At 53.2% G+C, this 15,444-nt stretch overlaps 1 protein-coding gene across 14 annotated transcripts in view; it reads left to right on the top strand.

Moving 5' to 3' along the window:
• The window catches only part of MEGF11 (multiple EGF like domains 11), a 336,904-nt gene that overhangs the window by 140,586 nt on the left and 180,874 nt on the right, over positions 1–15,444 (top strand). The window lies entirely within an intron of this gene.

Raw genomic sequence — 15,444 nt, forward strand, 5'->3', positions numbered from 1 at the left:
GTAAAGCTGAGGCCGGAAAGAACTTCTTTCCTGCTTGGCTTCCCCTTCTCCCACCCGCACTTCTTCCTCCTTCAGGAATTTCCCTTTTCCTTGGGTGGAGGCCTCTGAAAGTTCTCCTCTTGTCATGCCCACTGAGAGGGGAGGACTGGAGCAGTGACAGCTGCATCAAAGGACCTCCAGAGGCAGCCAGAAGCAGGCGTCTGGTTCCTGAGATGGCTGCCTCTTCTCCTGTGTCTCTGGGTCCAGCAGGGACCTCCTTCCAGCCGCACCCTCGTTCTCCCACCCCAGGGCTCCTACGGTGCTGGGGGATGGCTCTCGGGGAGGCAGCCACCCCAGCACCCTGGGCTGGAATTTTGGGGGTTGTGTGTGAGTGAGATTGTGCCCAGATGGTGGAGGGAGAGGAAGATACACCAAGGGGACAATGAGCATCAGGGAACTCACACTTGGGGGTCGAGTGTTCTGATCTCCAGCAAAGTCATATTGGGAGAGCAAAGAACAAAAGTGGAATAGAGTAGCTGAGGCTTAGAGCTGAGTGGGGAACCCTCTGGTCCAGAACCCCACGCCTCCTGTGCCGTGGAGCTGGGAGCTGCAAATCCGGAGACATGGGAGCGGATCCTGATCCTTCTCTACAGTCAGATCAGGGAATCACACATTCTCAAGGTTAGGTGGGACCCTGCAGACCACTGACCCTGGACTCACCTCTCTAGATGCTAATCTCTACCTGGGCCCCTGGGCCATCATTCACGCGTTCTTGATATGTAAATGGAGCCCCAGGGAGCTGTGCAACATGGAGGCCCTGCTGCTATCACAGCCAGAGATGGTTGTTTAAGCCCAGTTTGATTACCTTGGTTGACAGGGAACTCACTCTCACATAAGGAAGCCCAAGTGTGGACTACTCTCAGTGGAAGAAAGATATTTATGTTGGTCCAGGAACAAGTATCTCTCTTTCATACAACTGTCTCCTCTCTCGCTGCCCCCCTCCTTTTTTTTTTTCCAGGTGAGATATCACTTGTTGATTTAGCAGTTGATTTTTAAGTACCTCTTATGTACCAGGCTCTAGGCTAGATGATGGAGAGACAGGAACTAATAAAATGGACATGGCCCTTCACTCAGGGAGCTCACAGCCCAGCAAGGTATCATTCCCAGATTTCTCAACTCTCCTCTTGAATGTAGGAAGGGCTGCAGGTCTGGCTTGATCAGGACAGAGGTGACACAGCCCTGCTTTGCTCTCCATACTTCTGTCAACCTCCATGTGAAGCAGGGGAAATCACTTAGCCTTCCTGGGCACCAGCCTGAGGACAGCAGCATTTGCCTTCCTACCTCACAAGGTTAACGTGTAGGGATCCGACAGGAATAGAGATTTTTACCTTGTTACATGCAAATGCAAAGCATTGTTTACATCCAATCCCATGAAAGCACGGGGAGGGGCAGGAAAAGGAACGTGTTTATTTTGGTAGTGTCCTTATGACAGTAATTACTGCACCTTTTCAAAAGAAGGATCATCAGTTTAACAAACATTTATTGCCTGCCTACTCAAATGTCTAAACAATGCATTCATTTGCTTTTTATTCAGGCAGCACGTACTGGGTGCTGCCTGTACTCAGTGCTGGGGCCAGGGGGTGGATGTTCAGGGGCGAACAAAAGAGATGGGGGTCTACCCCCATGAAGCTAATAGCCTAGTGAGAAACAGGCTTTCAACAGTCACCCCCCAGATAAATCAAGGATGACATTTTCCATGAGTGCCGTGAAGGAGAAGAACATGGGGTAATGAGGGCCAATGCCAGGGAGACCTCCTTCCGATGGAGGATAGGGACTTCCAGGAACAGGATGTGGAGCTGGGACTGAAGGATGAGTAGTGAAGCCTGGGGATGGGAGGGAGCTCCTGGCAGAAGAAACTGCCAGGTGAAGACCCTGAGGTGGCACGGAGCTTTATGCATCTAGGAAAGGAGAAGATGGTGATGGGCAGGGGGCTGGAGGAGGAGGTGGCAGGGGATAGCATTAGAAGAGGTGGGTTGGGCCAGATCCTGTGTGGCTCCCATGGGAATAGAACCCCTGGCCTTGGCATCCCCAGCTGACCGGAGCCAACGCAGGCAAGAGCCTGGCGCAGAGCTCAGGAGTGTGGAGGCATCATTGTTGCTGCAGATAGGAGTGCTCTGCCCTGAGACTGCCAGGCTGGGGAGTGGTGGCTGCTGCTCTGTGCACTCCTGGGGGGCTCACCCCTTCCCTTTATGGGAATAGGACTCGTGCTGTGGGGCAATGCCCCCTTGACCTCTGGCTCCCTCTCTATCGTGACTTTTCCAGGATGTTCTGGTACCTCTGTGCCCAGCACATGGTCCAGCTAAAGTAGGCTTTGCTGGACTGAGTTCTGGCTGTGACCTTGCTCTTAACTTGTTGTGTGACCTTGGCCAAGTCAGCTGTCTCCTCTGAGCTGCTTGGGGTTCTCATCCATCTCCACCTGACAAACAATCCTGGCTATGAACTGTAGGTGGGGAGGGGAGCAGAAAAACACGGGAGATCATGGGAAAGAAGGGTCTTTGGAAACTGTGAAGTGCTGGGAAGATATGTGCTACTCTGGTAACTGAGACCTACCCTCAGGCTGTCTTCCACCCCATCCCTTCCCCTCCCTTTGCTGAAGCTGGGGTCTGCCTTTACCTAAAGTGCCTGCCAGCGGCTTGTTCTTACAAGCATGTAGAGAAAGAAGGCAGCCAGCAGTTCGGTGAGTTGCCCTAGTAACTAGCTAGTTGCCTAGCTGGTGAGCGGTGGAGTTGAAATTTGAACACAAGAACCCCAGCTCCAGGGCCCACAATCTAACCACTGTGCTGTCCTACCACACCTTGTATTTTCTGCAAAGCACTTATTATTCTATCCGTGTACCTTGTGGCAAGCAAGACCTCATCCTCATTTTCCAGATGAGAAAATTGGGGCTCAGAGAAGCATTCACCCAAGGTCACACAGCCCGGTCTCCTGACTCTGGGTTGGTTGGTCTTACCTTCTGGGAGGCCTGAGTCTGGGCCTGGAGGAAGGTGGAGCAGGGGCCGTGGACTGTGTTTGCACGTGGGTGTGTGGGGAGCCACGGAAGCACGTGAACTGCAGCCCTGACTGCCGCCTTCCGAGGGCTTGTTGGACTCCATGGCAACCCACACATCACCACTCTGGGCCCGAGCTTGTTTCTTGTTGTTTTGGTGAAATGTTTTGTTGAGTGTATGCCGTTTGTGCCCTCTGTGGGCGCTCTGGGACAGAGGGTGGAAGAAGCAACAGTATTTATGTGTTTAAGGGGCTGAATTCCTTGTCACTCTGCCTACACTTTTCTCCCCTCAGGGGAAAGTAAGTGTCCTGCCTTTACAGGCTTCCTGGTTTCTGGAAGCAGGTGTCCTCAGCATCAGGGGAGCCAGACGTGCTGTGGGCCCACTCCCACAGCGGGAGGCATGGGCTCCTGGCCTCCATTCCAGCACAGCGCCCTGCCCAGGGGTCCTTCCAGCAGGGCCTGCGTTCAGAGCTCAGCAACCAGCAAGCATCCCCTTGGCCACTATGCAGTGCGAGGCTCTGGGCTGCATCTCTGCCCTGGAAGGAACATCATGTGGGGGTCTCTGCCCTCCGGTGGCTGATAGCCCAGCCTGTGAGATGAGCCCCCTGCATGCAAGGCGATAATTAATCATGCCAGCTGTGCTAGGAGTCAGGCCAAGAGAATGCTACAGGTAAGGAGAGGGGCTGAGCCGAGTGCCAGGGGCGTGGAGCGGGGAGAACTGGGCTCTCGGCCAGCTCAGGCTTGGGTGACCTTGGGCAAGTGCCTTCACGTCTTTGAGCCTCAGTCTCCCCATCTCTAAAGTGGGTATGATAACAGACCTGGCTTGCCTACCTTTTAGGGGAGTTAGAAAAGCAGATGAAATGGAAACATGAATGTGCATTAGACATTCTAAAGTGCTAGATGAATAGTAACTATCATATGCTCGGAAAATTCAGAGGCAGAGATCTGTTTTGTCTTTCTTCAGTTCCTCCCTCCCCCATTTCTTTCTTCCTTCCATCCCACCCTCCATCCTTTTTCTCCTTCCTTTCTGTAAATACCTGCCAAATTTCTTCCCTTTGTAAATACTGTGCTAGGTGGCAGATCAGGGCTGGGGGAGAGAGCAGGGCATAGATGAAAAGGCCTGGGTCCACCTTGTAAGGAGTCTGAGCTGGTTAGGAGCCAGGTGTCACCGGAACTGTGATCCAAAGTTGAGTGTGCCCTCCCTGCCAGCTGGGTTCCAGGCAGGACGCCTCCAGAGCAGGGGCCTGGGCTGACCCTTGAAGAAAAGGTTGGAAGGTGGATGCACAGCAGGAGGGGAAGGATCGGCCCACATCCCATGGAGGGGATTTGCTCCTCCCTGGGATGCAGAGAGGAAGGGGTACAGGGACCCAAAGAAGATGCTCACCCCGCTGTGAGCTCACCAGCAGTGTCGCCCCGCTGCTCTCGGCTGGAATGCAGTGTCCCTTCCTGCTGATGCTGACCACGCTGGGGCTCCTATCAGCTGCCTCCCCTGCAGGTTCCCCTGGGTGCTTTGACCTGAAATGACAGGGCCAGCCCGGCACATCCTGCAGCCTCTGCCCTGCTTCTCTTCTCTCCTTTTGTCCCAATCCAAACCCCACAAAGAGTGGGAGTGACCAGGGCTGGATGCCGAGATCGTCGCGGAGACGGAAGGAAGAAGGAAGCTTGTGACTTCTGGGCCTGAGCAGATGCTTAGAGCAGGGCTGTAAATTAAGTAATTAATGAAGAAAGAAAGTGGAAAAAAGGAAAGTGGGAGAGTAAACGAGAGCAGTGGGAGAGAAGGAAATACTCAAAAAGGAAGGAGGAAGGAGGAAGGGAGAAAGAAGGGGTCTGAAGAAGGAAGTCTTCTTATAAGATGAGATTAATGAAGCTTGGAATGAGGGAGAAAAGGCTCTTATTTGCAAGTATCAGTGCTCCTCTCAGTGATACAGGAGTGACGTCATCTCGGGGAATGTGTGCGGTTGTGTGTTATTGGCGCTCTCCGGGTTGTGCTGAGACCAGCAGCTGCTGGGAAGTTGGAGCAGGTGCCACTGCCCTGGCTCTGCGGCCTCACGCCTCCCCCAGGCCTGCAGAGACCCTGGGGGGCCTCCTGTTATCCTGGGCGGGGTTGGGGGGTGACAGAGACCAGGTGATTACTGGAGAGGTGATTTCTCGGGCCCTAACTCAGCAGCAGAACGACCCTAAGGCAGTGGCCGAGGTTTGGCCCCTGACTTGAATAAACCTTCTTCATAGCTTGTCACTCCCGAGTCCCATCCCGCAGGGCCCCGCTGTGCTAACAGTCACTGTCACTTGGGGCTAATAAGTTTGACACTAATGTGTTTCCTCTACCAGAAGATTCTGTGGTATGTTAGCAGAGGCTTTTTGCAGAGTGTGCCTTATTTTTGACAGTTTTGAAGGTATTTATTTTCTGCACAGAAAACACATTCACAGTTACAAAAGGAGATGCAATATAAAGGCCTTCTCGGTCCCCCCTTCCTGGAGGAAGCCAGTGGTACTAGTTTTTGTGTATCTTTCCAGACGCTTTTTATGCATATATAAGGAAATATGTATATACATTCTTTTTTATTTATTTATTTTTTTATTTTTTTTAAAGATTTTATTTTTTTCCCTTTTATCCCCAAAGCCCCCCAGTACATAGTTCTATATTCTTCGTTGTGGGTCCTTCTAGTTGTGGCATGTGGGACGCTGCCTCAGCGTGGCCTGATGAGCAGTGCCATGTCCATGCCCAGGACTCGAACCAACGAAACACTGGGCTGCCTGCAGCGGAGCGCGCGAACTTAACCACTCGGCCATGGGGCCAGCCCCTGTATATACATTCTTTCCCTATACTTTTTCATTTTTACACCAGTGGTAGCATATTCTAAACCCTGTGTTGCTTTTACTTTTTGCATTTTAGCTCTAGCTTTGTGTTTATCACTATGCAAAGAGCTCTCTGATTCCTTTTTATGGCCACGTGGTATTCCACTGAGAGGCTGTACCATACTTTGTTTACCCTTTCCCTTGTGAATGGACATTTAGGTTATTGCCAAGCTTTTGCTGTCACTGACAGTGCTGCCGTAAGTGACCTTGGTGTTTGTCATTTTCTCAAGCACAAGCATATTGAATAGTGCTTCTTCCCAAAGATTTAGAGACAAGCCTGTGCGTGAAATATTTGGGAGAGCACAGAGTCCCTGCCCATTCTTATCTCAGCTATTTCTTTGCAAAGCTTAGGGCTGCTCCAGGGCAGGGTGGGGTGAGGAGAGTGGAGGGGAGGCGGGGCAGGGTGGGAAGGAAAGAAGGGGAAGTCTGCTCCCCATCCCAGGTCACCAGGGCCAGGATGATGGCCTGTTGTTTGCCCTGGAACTGGGAGAGGCAGGTGAGTCTGCTCTGACCACTGGAGTCAGAGGAGAGAGCCAGTCGGGACTGTGTTGCCAAGACCTCGGTCTGTCCAGGTCCACCCACCCCACTGGGGGTTTCCTCCTCCACAGGGAAGCCTTCCCGGCTCCCCCAGCCCACGTGCCAGCCCTGCTCCATTGTCCGGCCACCCTGCAGGCCTGGTCTGCTAGAGAGGCCGTGTGGGAGAGTGGACAGGAGCACCAGCTCTGGGCCTGCACAGCCAGGCGCTTGAGTCCTGCCTTCGCCACTTAGAAGCTGTGGGCCAGGCGATGGTGATTTGAAAAGTGAGGTTATTTTAAAAAAACATTTCCCCCTAGTTACTAAAGCATTAAATGTTCAAATAGAGTTTTGAAATGTAAGGAAACACTCAGGACCCTGGATCAGGGGATGGTTCTGGTCAGGGGGATAGGAATGCACATCTCTAAACTGCCAACTGCCCGCCCACAGGACGTCAGACGGAGAGGCTCCAAGAGAGAGTCCACCTTATCCAGGTGGAGGGTGTGAGTGGTCCATGTGACAAATTGACCACCGAGCTGGAACCGAGTCAGAGGCCTCAGGACGCTCGGGCCAGGGATGTTAGAGTCCCTCCACAAAGAGAGGTGTTGAATCCAGAGATGGCGGGAAATTCCTAAACATGACTCAGGGAGAGACGAATCAGCCTAGGCTGTCAAGGAATGCGATTCTGATGAGGACTTATTCATAAAGCACCAGCTCTGTCGTTTGTGGGATTCAAGGAGTCCCCAGGCTGGGAAAAGTTGCTAGCAGGGAAGGCAGGAGCGAGACGGGGTGGGGAACAGCAGCTGACAGTGACCTTCACAGCCGCCTTTCCCACCCGCTTTGCATGATTTTTATTAAAGTCTTAAATCAGTGGTGCTAAGTAGCTCCTGATTTAGCTGCTCCGTTGGAATGAGATTTAAAACCAGCGGGACCGCGGGCTGCTCGCTGCTGGGGCGGGGAGCAGTGACGGCGCTCACAGACCCTGGGGTGGGCTTCCTCATGGCGGTCACTGGCAGCAGCCTGGCCGCAGTCCCCAGGACAAAAGCCTGACTTGGAAGGAAGGAAGGACACTGCTCCGTGGGTGGGCAGGAGCTGTGGGTTCCTGTCACTCTGTCTCCCATCTGCTTCGGTCTCATCAGAGAAAAGCCCCCTACAGGCTTGTCCCATGGAATCAGGATGAGATGTCCATTGGGAAGCGGGAAAGGGCAGACGGCACAAACCCAGGCAGATCTCGAGGAGGCAGCTTACAGCTCAGAAGCAAAAAGCTTTCTAGTAATCAGAGCTGTTCATAAATGGAAGGGGCTTCACTGAGTCACACATTCAGCAGATGTTTATTAAGCTTCTTCTCCGTGCTGGACCTGAGGATTCAATGAGGAAAGAGAGAGAGACAGCATCCTCCTTCCACAGGCTCCTGGTCCAGTGTTCAAGACAGTGAAACAAGCAAATCAGTGACACGTGACCTGTGCTGTGATGGGGAAGGCGGGTGCTAGGGGAGCACGTACCAGGAGCACGTAACCAATCCATGGTGGCCAAGGATGGCTTTTTAAATAGGCAACATTTAAGGTGAATGATGAATTAGCCAGGCAAGGAGGAGGGGGAAGAGAGTCTTTGGGAGGAGAATGGCATGTGCAAAGCCCCGGAGGTTGGAGAGGGCCTTTCTCACTTGAGAACGTGGATGCAGTTGAGTGAGGTTGGAGTAGGGTGGCTGCGTTCCCTGCTAGTGGAAGTGTGTCGGTAAAGGTTTGGTGCAGGATGTGGGAGAGGGGCTCCAAGCACCTGACAGGGTGGTGGAAGTAGGACTCTTACTACTTGGCCCCTCCTGCCCTGGGACGCTGTGGTTCTGGGTACGTGCCGAGGCTCCTGAGTTCAGCATGTTTGAGTGTTGAGAATGTGCTGCCTCCTCCAAAACCAACCACAGTGGTAAGAGCTGGGGTTTATGGGGCCCTTGCTCAGAGCCCACTCTGCCAAGCACGGACACGCATTATCTTCTTTAGCCCCTCACAACAACCTATTATTTAATTGATGCTATTGGTCCAGGTTCGCAGATGGAGAACCTGAGGCTTCTCATTGTTAGGTCATTTTAATTGACTCGAGGCCACAGAGCTGCCAAGTGGAAGAGCCAGGACTTGAACCCAGGTCTGTCCCACCTGAAGCCCAGGTGCTTAATCACCTCCCTCTGCCTGGGGCCTCCCTAACAGAGGGCAAGTGGTGGACCCCATCCATCCGTCTGCCCGTCTTCCCAGCGCCCCCTCCTTTGGGACTCGGTCACATGCATCCGTGAGAAGAGGCCAGCTGCTTCCTCAGGGAGGGCAAGTCTCAAGGCAGAACCAGGGCACTGGTTTTTAAATTAGAGCATTCAAAAAAATGCTCAACAAGCCTCATGTTTTGCTTTCCTTGTAGGTGGTGAGGATCAATTTCCCAAAAGAAAAAATCAATCAGTTGGAATGTGTCTTTCTGGAGAAAGCCTGGCATCTGTCAAATGGGGAAAAAAAGACCTAGAAAAAGAGATTTTGTTGGGTCGTGTGCTGGGGGTTGCTGACTCAGGCAGTATGCTCCAACATCATTAACAAGTTGAAAAGCTGTTGCTCCTTGCAGGAATGCAGAATTGGTGGTTTGAACAACTCAGCCGGGAAAATCCTTTACAAACTAGGAAGGCTGAGGGTACCAGGCGCATCCACAGGCAAATCTGGGGCCTGCGGCATCGATTAAGGGAATTGACTGCGATGCTGGGGCTTTTATCAGCCCCAGTGGTTGGACGTAATTGCTTTATGTGGAAACCTGATAGGGACGTTCTGACAAGTTGACCATTTTAATTGATAAACAATTATTAACAGTTAAGCTATGCCGAGGCAAGCCACGGGAGGCAGTCTAATATCTTGAGATGATTGGTAGTGGTACAAGAGAGGTCCCCAGGGGAGTTTGTGATCTGACACTGGCGTTTGGTGATAGATGGCCCCCAGGACTCCAGGCTGGAATAGGAAGGCCCAAATTCCAGACTGAAATCCTTCTGGTTGGGTTTTGCTGGAACAGTCCTTGTCTATTAGCTGGAGAGTCACTGGACTTTTTCTAAAGAGCATTTCACTGTCCTACCATGGGGGGATTTGGGGCTGGGCATTTAGTCTCTTGGCTGAATTACGTATTCAACCCTGACCAGACAGGCATGGCCCACGTTAGTGACAGGTGAGGCTCCGGGTGAAGGGAGAGGGGAGAGATCCTTTGCAGATGCAGATACTTATTCATTCAATATGTAGTTACTGAGCGCTTGTCATGTGCCAGGCACTGTGCTAGGTGCTGGGACACAAGGATGAACTACAGAGGCCCATTCTTTGCCTTTATGGAGCTTATAGGAGACAGACAAGCAGCACGTAGAAGTCAGCACTGTGGCCTATAGGATGAACTGGATGCTGTGGAAGCAGGAAGGGGACCTAACGCAGCCTGGTGGCAGGAGGGTGGGTAGTGCAATCAGAGAATGCTTCCTGGAGGAAGTGGCATCCGAGTTATTATGAAGGGCAAGCAGAAGTAAGTGGTGGGAGAGCTAGAGAGCTGGGCTGTGGAAGGCGTTCTAGGCTGTGTGAAGGCCCAGGGTGGGGAGGGTTGGGGCTCATTCACAGCCAGAAGAAGTTCCATGTGTCCAGGAGGAAGGGGCAGGAGGGGGGGCCAAGGCAGGAGAGGTGAGAGGGCCAGGAGAAGGAAGGTGAAGGAAGTTTTCTTCCTGCAGGAAACCCTAAGAGGCAAGATTTCCATGGTCTGTGGGAGTCGGGGTGGGGGGAGCTGTGCTGTATCTGGCCCATGGTAGGAGCTCAATGAATGTGTTGTGAATGAACGTCCAGGTGAGCACCACTTTCTCTGTGAAGCCCTTCCCCTGTCCCCAACTTACAGAAGGTTGCCTACCTTCTCTTGGGGCCCACCCTGGACTCTGAACCGCTGTGACTGCAGCACCGGTAACATTCTAGTGCCCTTGCTCGCCGCCTCACTCATTCGCCCACCCACCCACTCAGGTGCTGCCTCCCTTTCCCACTGTCACGTTGTGGTACCAAGAAAGCAGGGACTGTCACTTATCTATGGTATTCCTAGCACTTAGCACAGTGGCTGGCACATAGTAGGTGCTTAATAAATGCTTTCGAAATGAGTGTCTACTCAGAGGCAGGGCGATGGAACAGATGACCTTGAAAAAACTAATAGCTAGGCTCCCCTGTGCCAGGCACCGTTCTAAGCAGTTTACCTGTATTAATGATTTAGCTTTGCAACCAACTTATAAAGCAGAGGACCATTGTCCCCATTTTAAAGATGAAAAAACTGAGAGAAGCTAAGTAACTTGCCTGAGGTCAGACAACTAGGAGGTGGCAGAGCCAACACTTCAATCCAGACCAGCTGGCTCCCGAGTCTGTTGTCTGAACTCCCAGGCCTAGCCCGTGGGAATCGGAGCGCAGCCCTCACCTCTCTGAGCACAGTTCTCTGAGGGACGCTTCAGGCTCCTATGGGCCGGGGGTGGGGTGCTCATCGGGCGGCAGGGCTCAAGAGGAGGCAGATGGCGTAGTCACTGCTTGGGAGCCCCAGGAGCAGGGCAAGGCCTGGCCCTTTCTGCGTTTTGGACTCCTCTCCATCAGCCCCGCTCAGGGAGCCCAGCGCATGGCAGGAGCTGGGGGAGCACTTGTCAAGAGGATGCAAGTGTGGATAGGTATCTACACACATAAACAGAGGGTGCACAGGAGCGGGGGGACATGAGGCTACAGGTCCCCCACCCTGCCCAGGTTCACATTCCACCGCAGAAGCACAGCCAGCAGTCCTCTATGAGAGAAGGGGCTGGCAGCCGGACCGTGGCTCCTTTTGCTCTGTGCTCCTCTTCTCTGAACAGAAGAGGAAGCAGGCAGCAGGGCGCTCCCCTGGGTAAGTTATAATTCCCCAGAGAGCTGAACCAGGACTGTGTCTCCTCCGTCCTCGCCCCCAGTCCCTGACCTCCACTGTTCCCAGGGCTACCTACTCCCCTCCCTGCCCTGCCCGGGTGAGTGAGGAATCCCTTTCAGTTCTAACTCAGGCCATTCCTTCATCTTCTGCAATGAACCTGAGGATGCTCTGGGGCCATGGCATCCCAGCTCCCCTGGCCGGTGCTGGGAAGAGGAATATAAATAACAGCAGCATGAGAAAATCAGCCCACCAGCAACAATTACAGCTAACCTCTGGTCCTAGGTGCTTCACATAGAATTAACTCATCTACTCTTTGCAGTAACCCTCCAAGTCAACAGCCATTTTATAGATGAGGAAACTGAGGACCAGACAGGTTTCTCAAGGACATGCAGCTAATAAGTGGCAGAATACTGACACAAGCTTTCAGATAACGCTCCACTGCCAAAGAATAAAACTCAGCAAGGGCGCCTCCCGAATTGAGATGAGTGGCTATGGGCCAGCTTGGCAGGTTGGGTGGGGGTGGCACACCCCTGGTTATCCATCCTGAGTCGCCTGCGAGCCTCCCCAGAACCTCCTACTAGGAAGAAGGGGGGACCAGCAGGCCCGCAGGCCCCAGGCCAGGAGAGCGCTTGGCTCTTAATGTCCTGCAGGTGAAGTGATTTTTTCTGTTCACGTCTTAGAGCCAGATGTGACCACAGCAATTAAAAGCCAACTCGAGACATGCTGAGAGGAAAGGCCAGCCGTTTTGGCTCTTGCCGGCTGTGGAGGGGAGACCAGGCTGGTAATTATAAATGGAACGAATGATGCACATCTGATGAGTTGTTTTAGAACTCCCTGTGGTGACTCTCTGACACACACACACACCCCCCACAGACACACCCACCCCCCACACGTGCCATTCCACCTTGGCTGTGGCAGAATCACTTGTGTTAGGTGTGTCACTTTGGCATCGGCACTTGGGCCCACTTGGATGTAGGTCATTTTATTTCCAAGCTGAATCAAATGACAGCCTGATCTGAGGCTCCTGCCAAGAATGCTAATGGAGGACTGAGCAATGGGCCTCGGAGCACCGGGGAAGCTGGGTTCCGGGGAAGCACCAGAAGCCATACGCTGCAGAATTCTGGGAGGCCACACCTCCTTTCCCTGGCTCCCGAGCCGCCTTTTGTCCTAGCTGGTATCAGGCTGGTTGGCCAGGGAGCATGGAAGTTGTCTTTATTTATCTTGACCTTTTCATGTAAGTAATTTTTATAGTTCCATTAACCAGTGAGAACATTTGCAAACGCCGGGCAAAATACATTACCATGAACACCTCAGAGGCTGAGGGTTGTCTTTGTGGAATGCTAATAGGATCGAGGATTTATTCAGAGGGTCCACCACCAGCCAGGGACGGCAGACTGGACACCTTGGTCAGGGCCGGGCCAGTGTTGTCTCGGCGGTTTGCTGGCAGAGGAGACCCCAAGTCTGACCGAGCCCCCTTTGCTCCACGCCCAGATCCCCACAGTGGCTCCTGGGCTGCTGTGCAGGCTCACCCCTGCCCCAGGCCTGACGCCCTGGCCTCAAATCTGCACCTCAGAACACGTTTGTTCCCTTGTCAAGCTCTGTGCCTGCATTTGTGGAATGGATTCTCCTCAAACTTGGCTTGAGACAGTGAGCGAAAAAGTCAGTCACCGCTGCAGTGGAGGCCTAGACTCCTAGGGCTGGAAGGAATATTCGGATCATGTCATCAGACCCCTTCATCTCACAGACAGAGAAACTGAGGCCCAGAGGAGGGAGGGGACTTGGCCAAGTTCTCACAGCAAGCTGGTGACAGATCTGGCCTTCGAACCTACTTATCTCAACCTGTGGTCCAGTGGTGGTAGAGCATGTGGTTAAGAGCAGGCCCTTTAGCAACACACACATGTGGGTTCAAACCTCGGCTTGGCCACTGGATCAGTTTGGGTTCCGGCAAGAAACAGATGGCACGTTAACTGGAGAGAGGTTGTTTATAAAGACGTGGGAAGGGACAAGGGACCCCAACAGGAGATGGTGCAGCAGTAAGGGCTAGCAACTGAGGAAAGCCACTGCCAGAAGAAGCCCCCTGGGACCTTGAGCGGCGGGGTGGGGGGGGGCCGGCGCCCACCACCACTGCCACCCTCTGGCCCTGCCTCACCTTCTGCCCAGCCTCCCATCTCCTGCTGGTGTTTCCTATTGACCAAACCCATCCGGAAGCCAGAGGGCAAGGAGGCCCCTTAATGCAGTCCATGGAGGTCAGCTTCTCAGGGCACAGAGAAGGGTGGAGGAGAGCAGGGAGTGACCTGGAGGGACAAATGAAAGTGTCCAACACATGCGTTCTCACAGGGTGAAAACTGGTTCTCAGTCCGTTTACGTGTAAAGCACAGATGTACATATAGCACATAAACGGACATACAGTATTAGAGAATCTGTGGTATTAGAATTTCACAGGAGGGGTGATTAAGGAAAAATGTTTCAAACGGCTCCTGGGGGCAGGGGGTGATAAGGGAAAAAGGTTGAGAAACACCCGTCTCGCACAGCCTCTTGGTAGCTCTGGGAATTGGCACGAATTATTTAGCCCTTTCTGTGGTTTGGATCTCCAGCTGTAAATGGGGTAGTAATAACCCCTGCCTGGAGGATGAAACGGGGCCTGGACGCTGAGTGCCTAGCAAGGAGAAAGGATTTGTCACATGGGCTGTTTTTCACTCACACGATTACTAGTGTCTACTCGAGTGAGACTATCGATGGAACACAAGTGGTCATTAAATCATCCATACTCCTTGTCCCCAGCCCCCAGGAGGAACCAGGGGCTGAAATAAGGTGCTGAGTCAGCATGTGTGGCAGCTGCAGGGTTATGCTCCCCAGCTTGACGGCCCTTGTTCCTTGGGTGGACCCAGAGTACCACTTCTGAAAGGAGGGTGGCACCGTCTAGTATTTCCTAAGCACGTTTTGGGCTCTGTTTTACATCTGGTCATACTGGGGAGTGAGTAAATGATAGAAGGATGAAGTGGAGAAGGGACCTTAAAGGACCCACAATGTCCAATTTCCCACCGAACCAGGAACCCTCTAGAGCGGGAGGCCCCTCCGCCCATAAAGCCCCAGGTAGTAGAGGTTTTGGTCTTTGCTGACCGTCAGTCTCTGCGGTCACTCACCTCTGTCCTTGTAGTGAAAAGCAGCTGTGGACGGTATGTCAATGCATGGGTGTGACTGTGCGCCCACAAGACTTTATTTGCAGAAATAGGCAGCTGGCAGGCTTTGACCCGAGCGCCATAGTTTGCCTGCTGACTGAGCCCTGCCCTCCAGCATTTGTACGTCCCCTATGCTCTGCTTGAGCGTTCCCAGTGACAGGTTGCTCCTACCTATAGAAACAGCCATTTCAACTGCTGAACTCATTCAGGTGTTAGAAGGTCTTGCCTTAGGTTAAGCTGAAATCTGCCCCCATGTCCCATGCGCCCCTTGGTCCCTATTCTGTCTGGGACAGAGTGGCTCCCACCTCTCCTTAGCAGCCTTTCAGTGGGTCAGCTGACTGTGACCTGCCCCCACCCCCCAGTATCTCCTTCTCCAGGCTAAACAGCCCCCCAGTCCCACCTTCCCGTGAGCCTCACAGGTCACGTGTGCACACTCTCTGCATCCTGAGCCTTCTCCCCTGGCTTCTCAGTGTCCCTTGCAAAGCATGGGCGCTCACAAGCATCACCAAAGCCACACGTGGAGTATCTGTAAGGCATGGCCCCTGGGGAGACCTGGAGATGTTAAGACCTGGATTTACCCTCAAGGGGCTCACGGTCTACTTGCGGAGACCAGATGAACCCATGCTAAAGGGGGAAGTGGCAGGAGGCCAAATGCGTGACATACCACCAAATGCCTGTCTGCCCCTGCCCCGCCCTCCCCCCCCCACCCCCAATCACGGGATTCAGAGGAATAAGAGGCCTCCATGGGCTGGGCTGGTCAGGAGGAACCTTGTGTGGATGGGGGGGGGGTTCTGATGGGAAAATATTTCACCCTCCGGAATATACAAACTGGGGTGGCTGAAGCCCTCCTGGCTTCTTGGTGGAGCTGGGTGATGGAGGCTGTGCCTGGTCTTGGTGACCCAGGTGACTCAGGGCTAGGGAGCCCAGTGGAATCGTTTCAAGCTTCTGGCTGCTATAAGGTGGCAT

This window comes from Equus przewalskii, chromosome 1 (assembly GCF_037783145.1).
Source record: "Equus przewalskii isolate Varuska chromosome 1, EquPr2, whole genome shotgun sequence".
Taxonomy (NCBI): domain Eukaryota; kingdom Metazoa; phylum Chordata; class Mammalia; order Perissodactyla; family Equidae; genus Equus; species Equus przewalskii.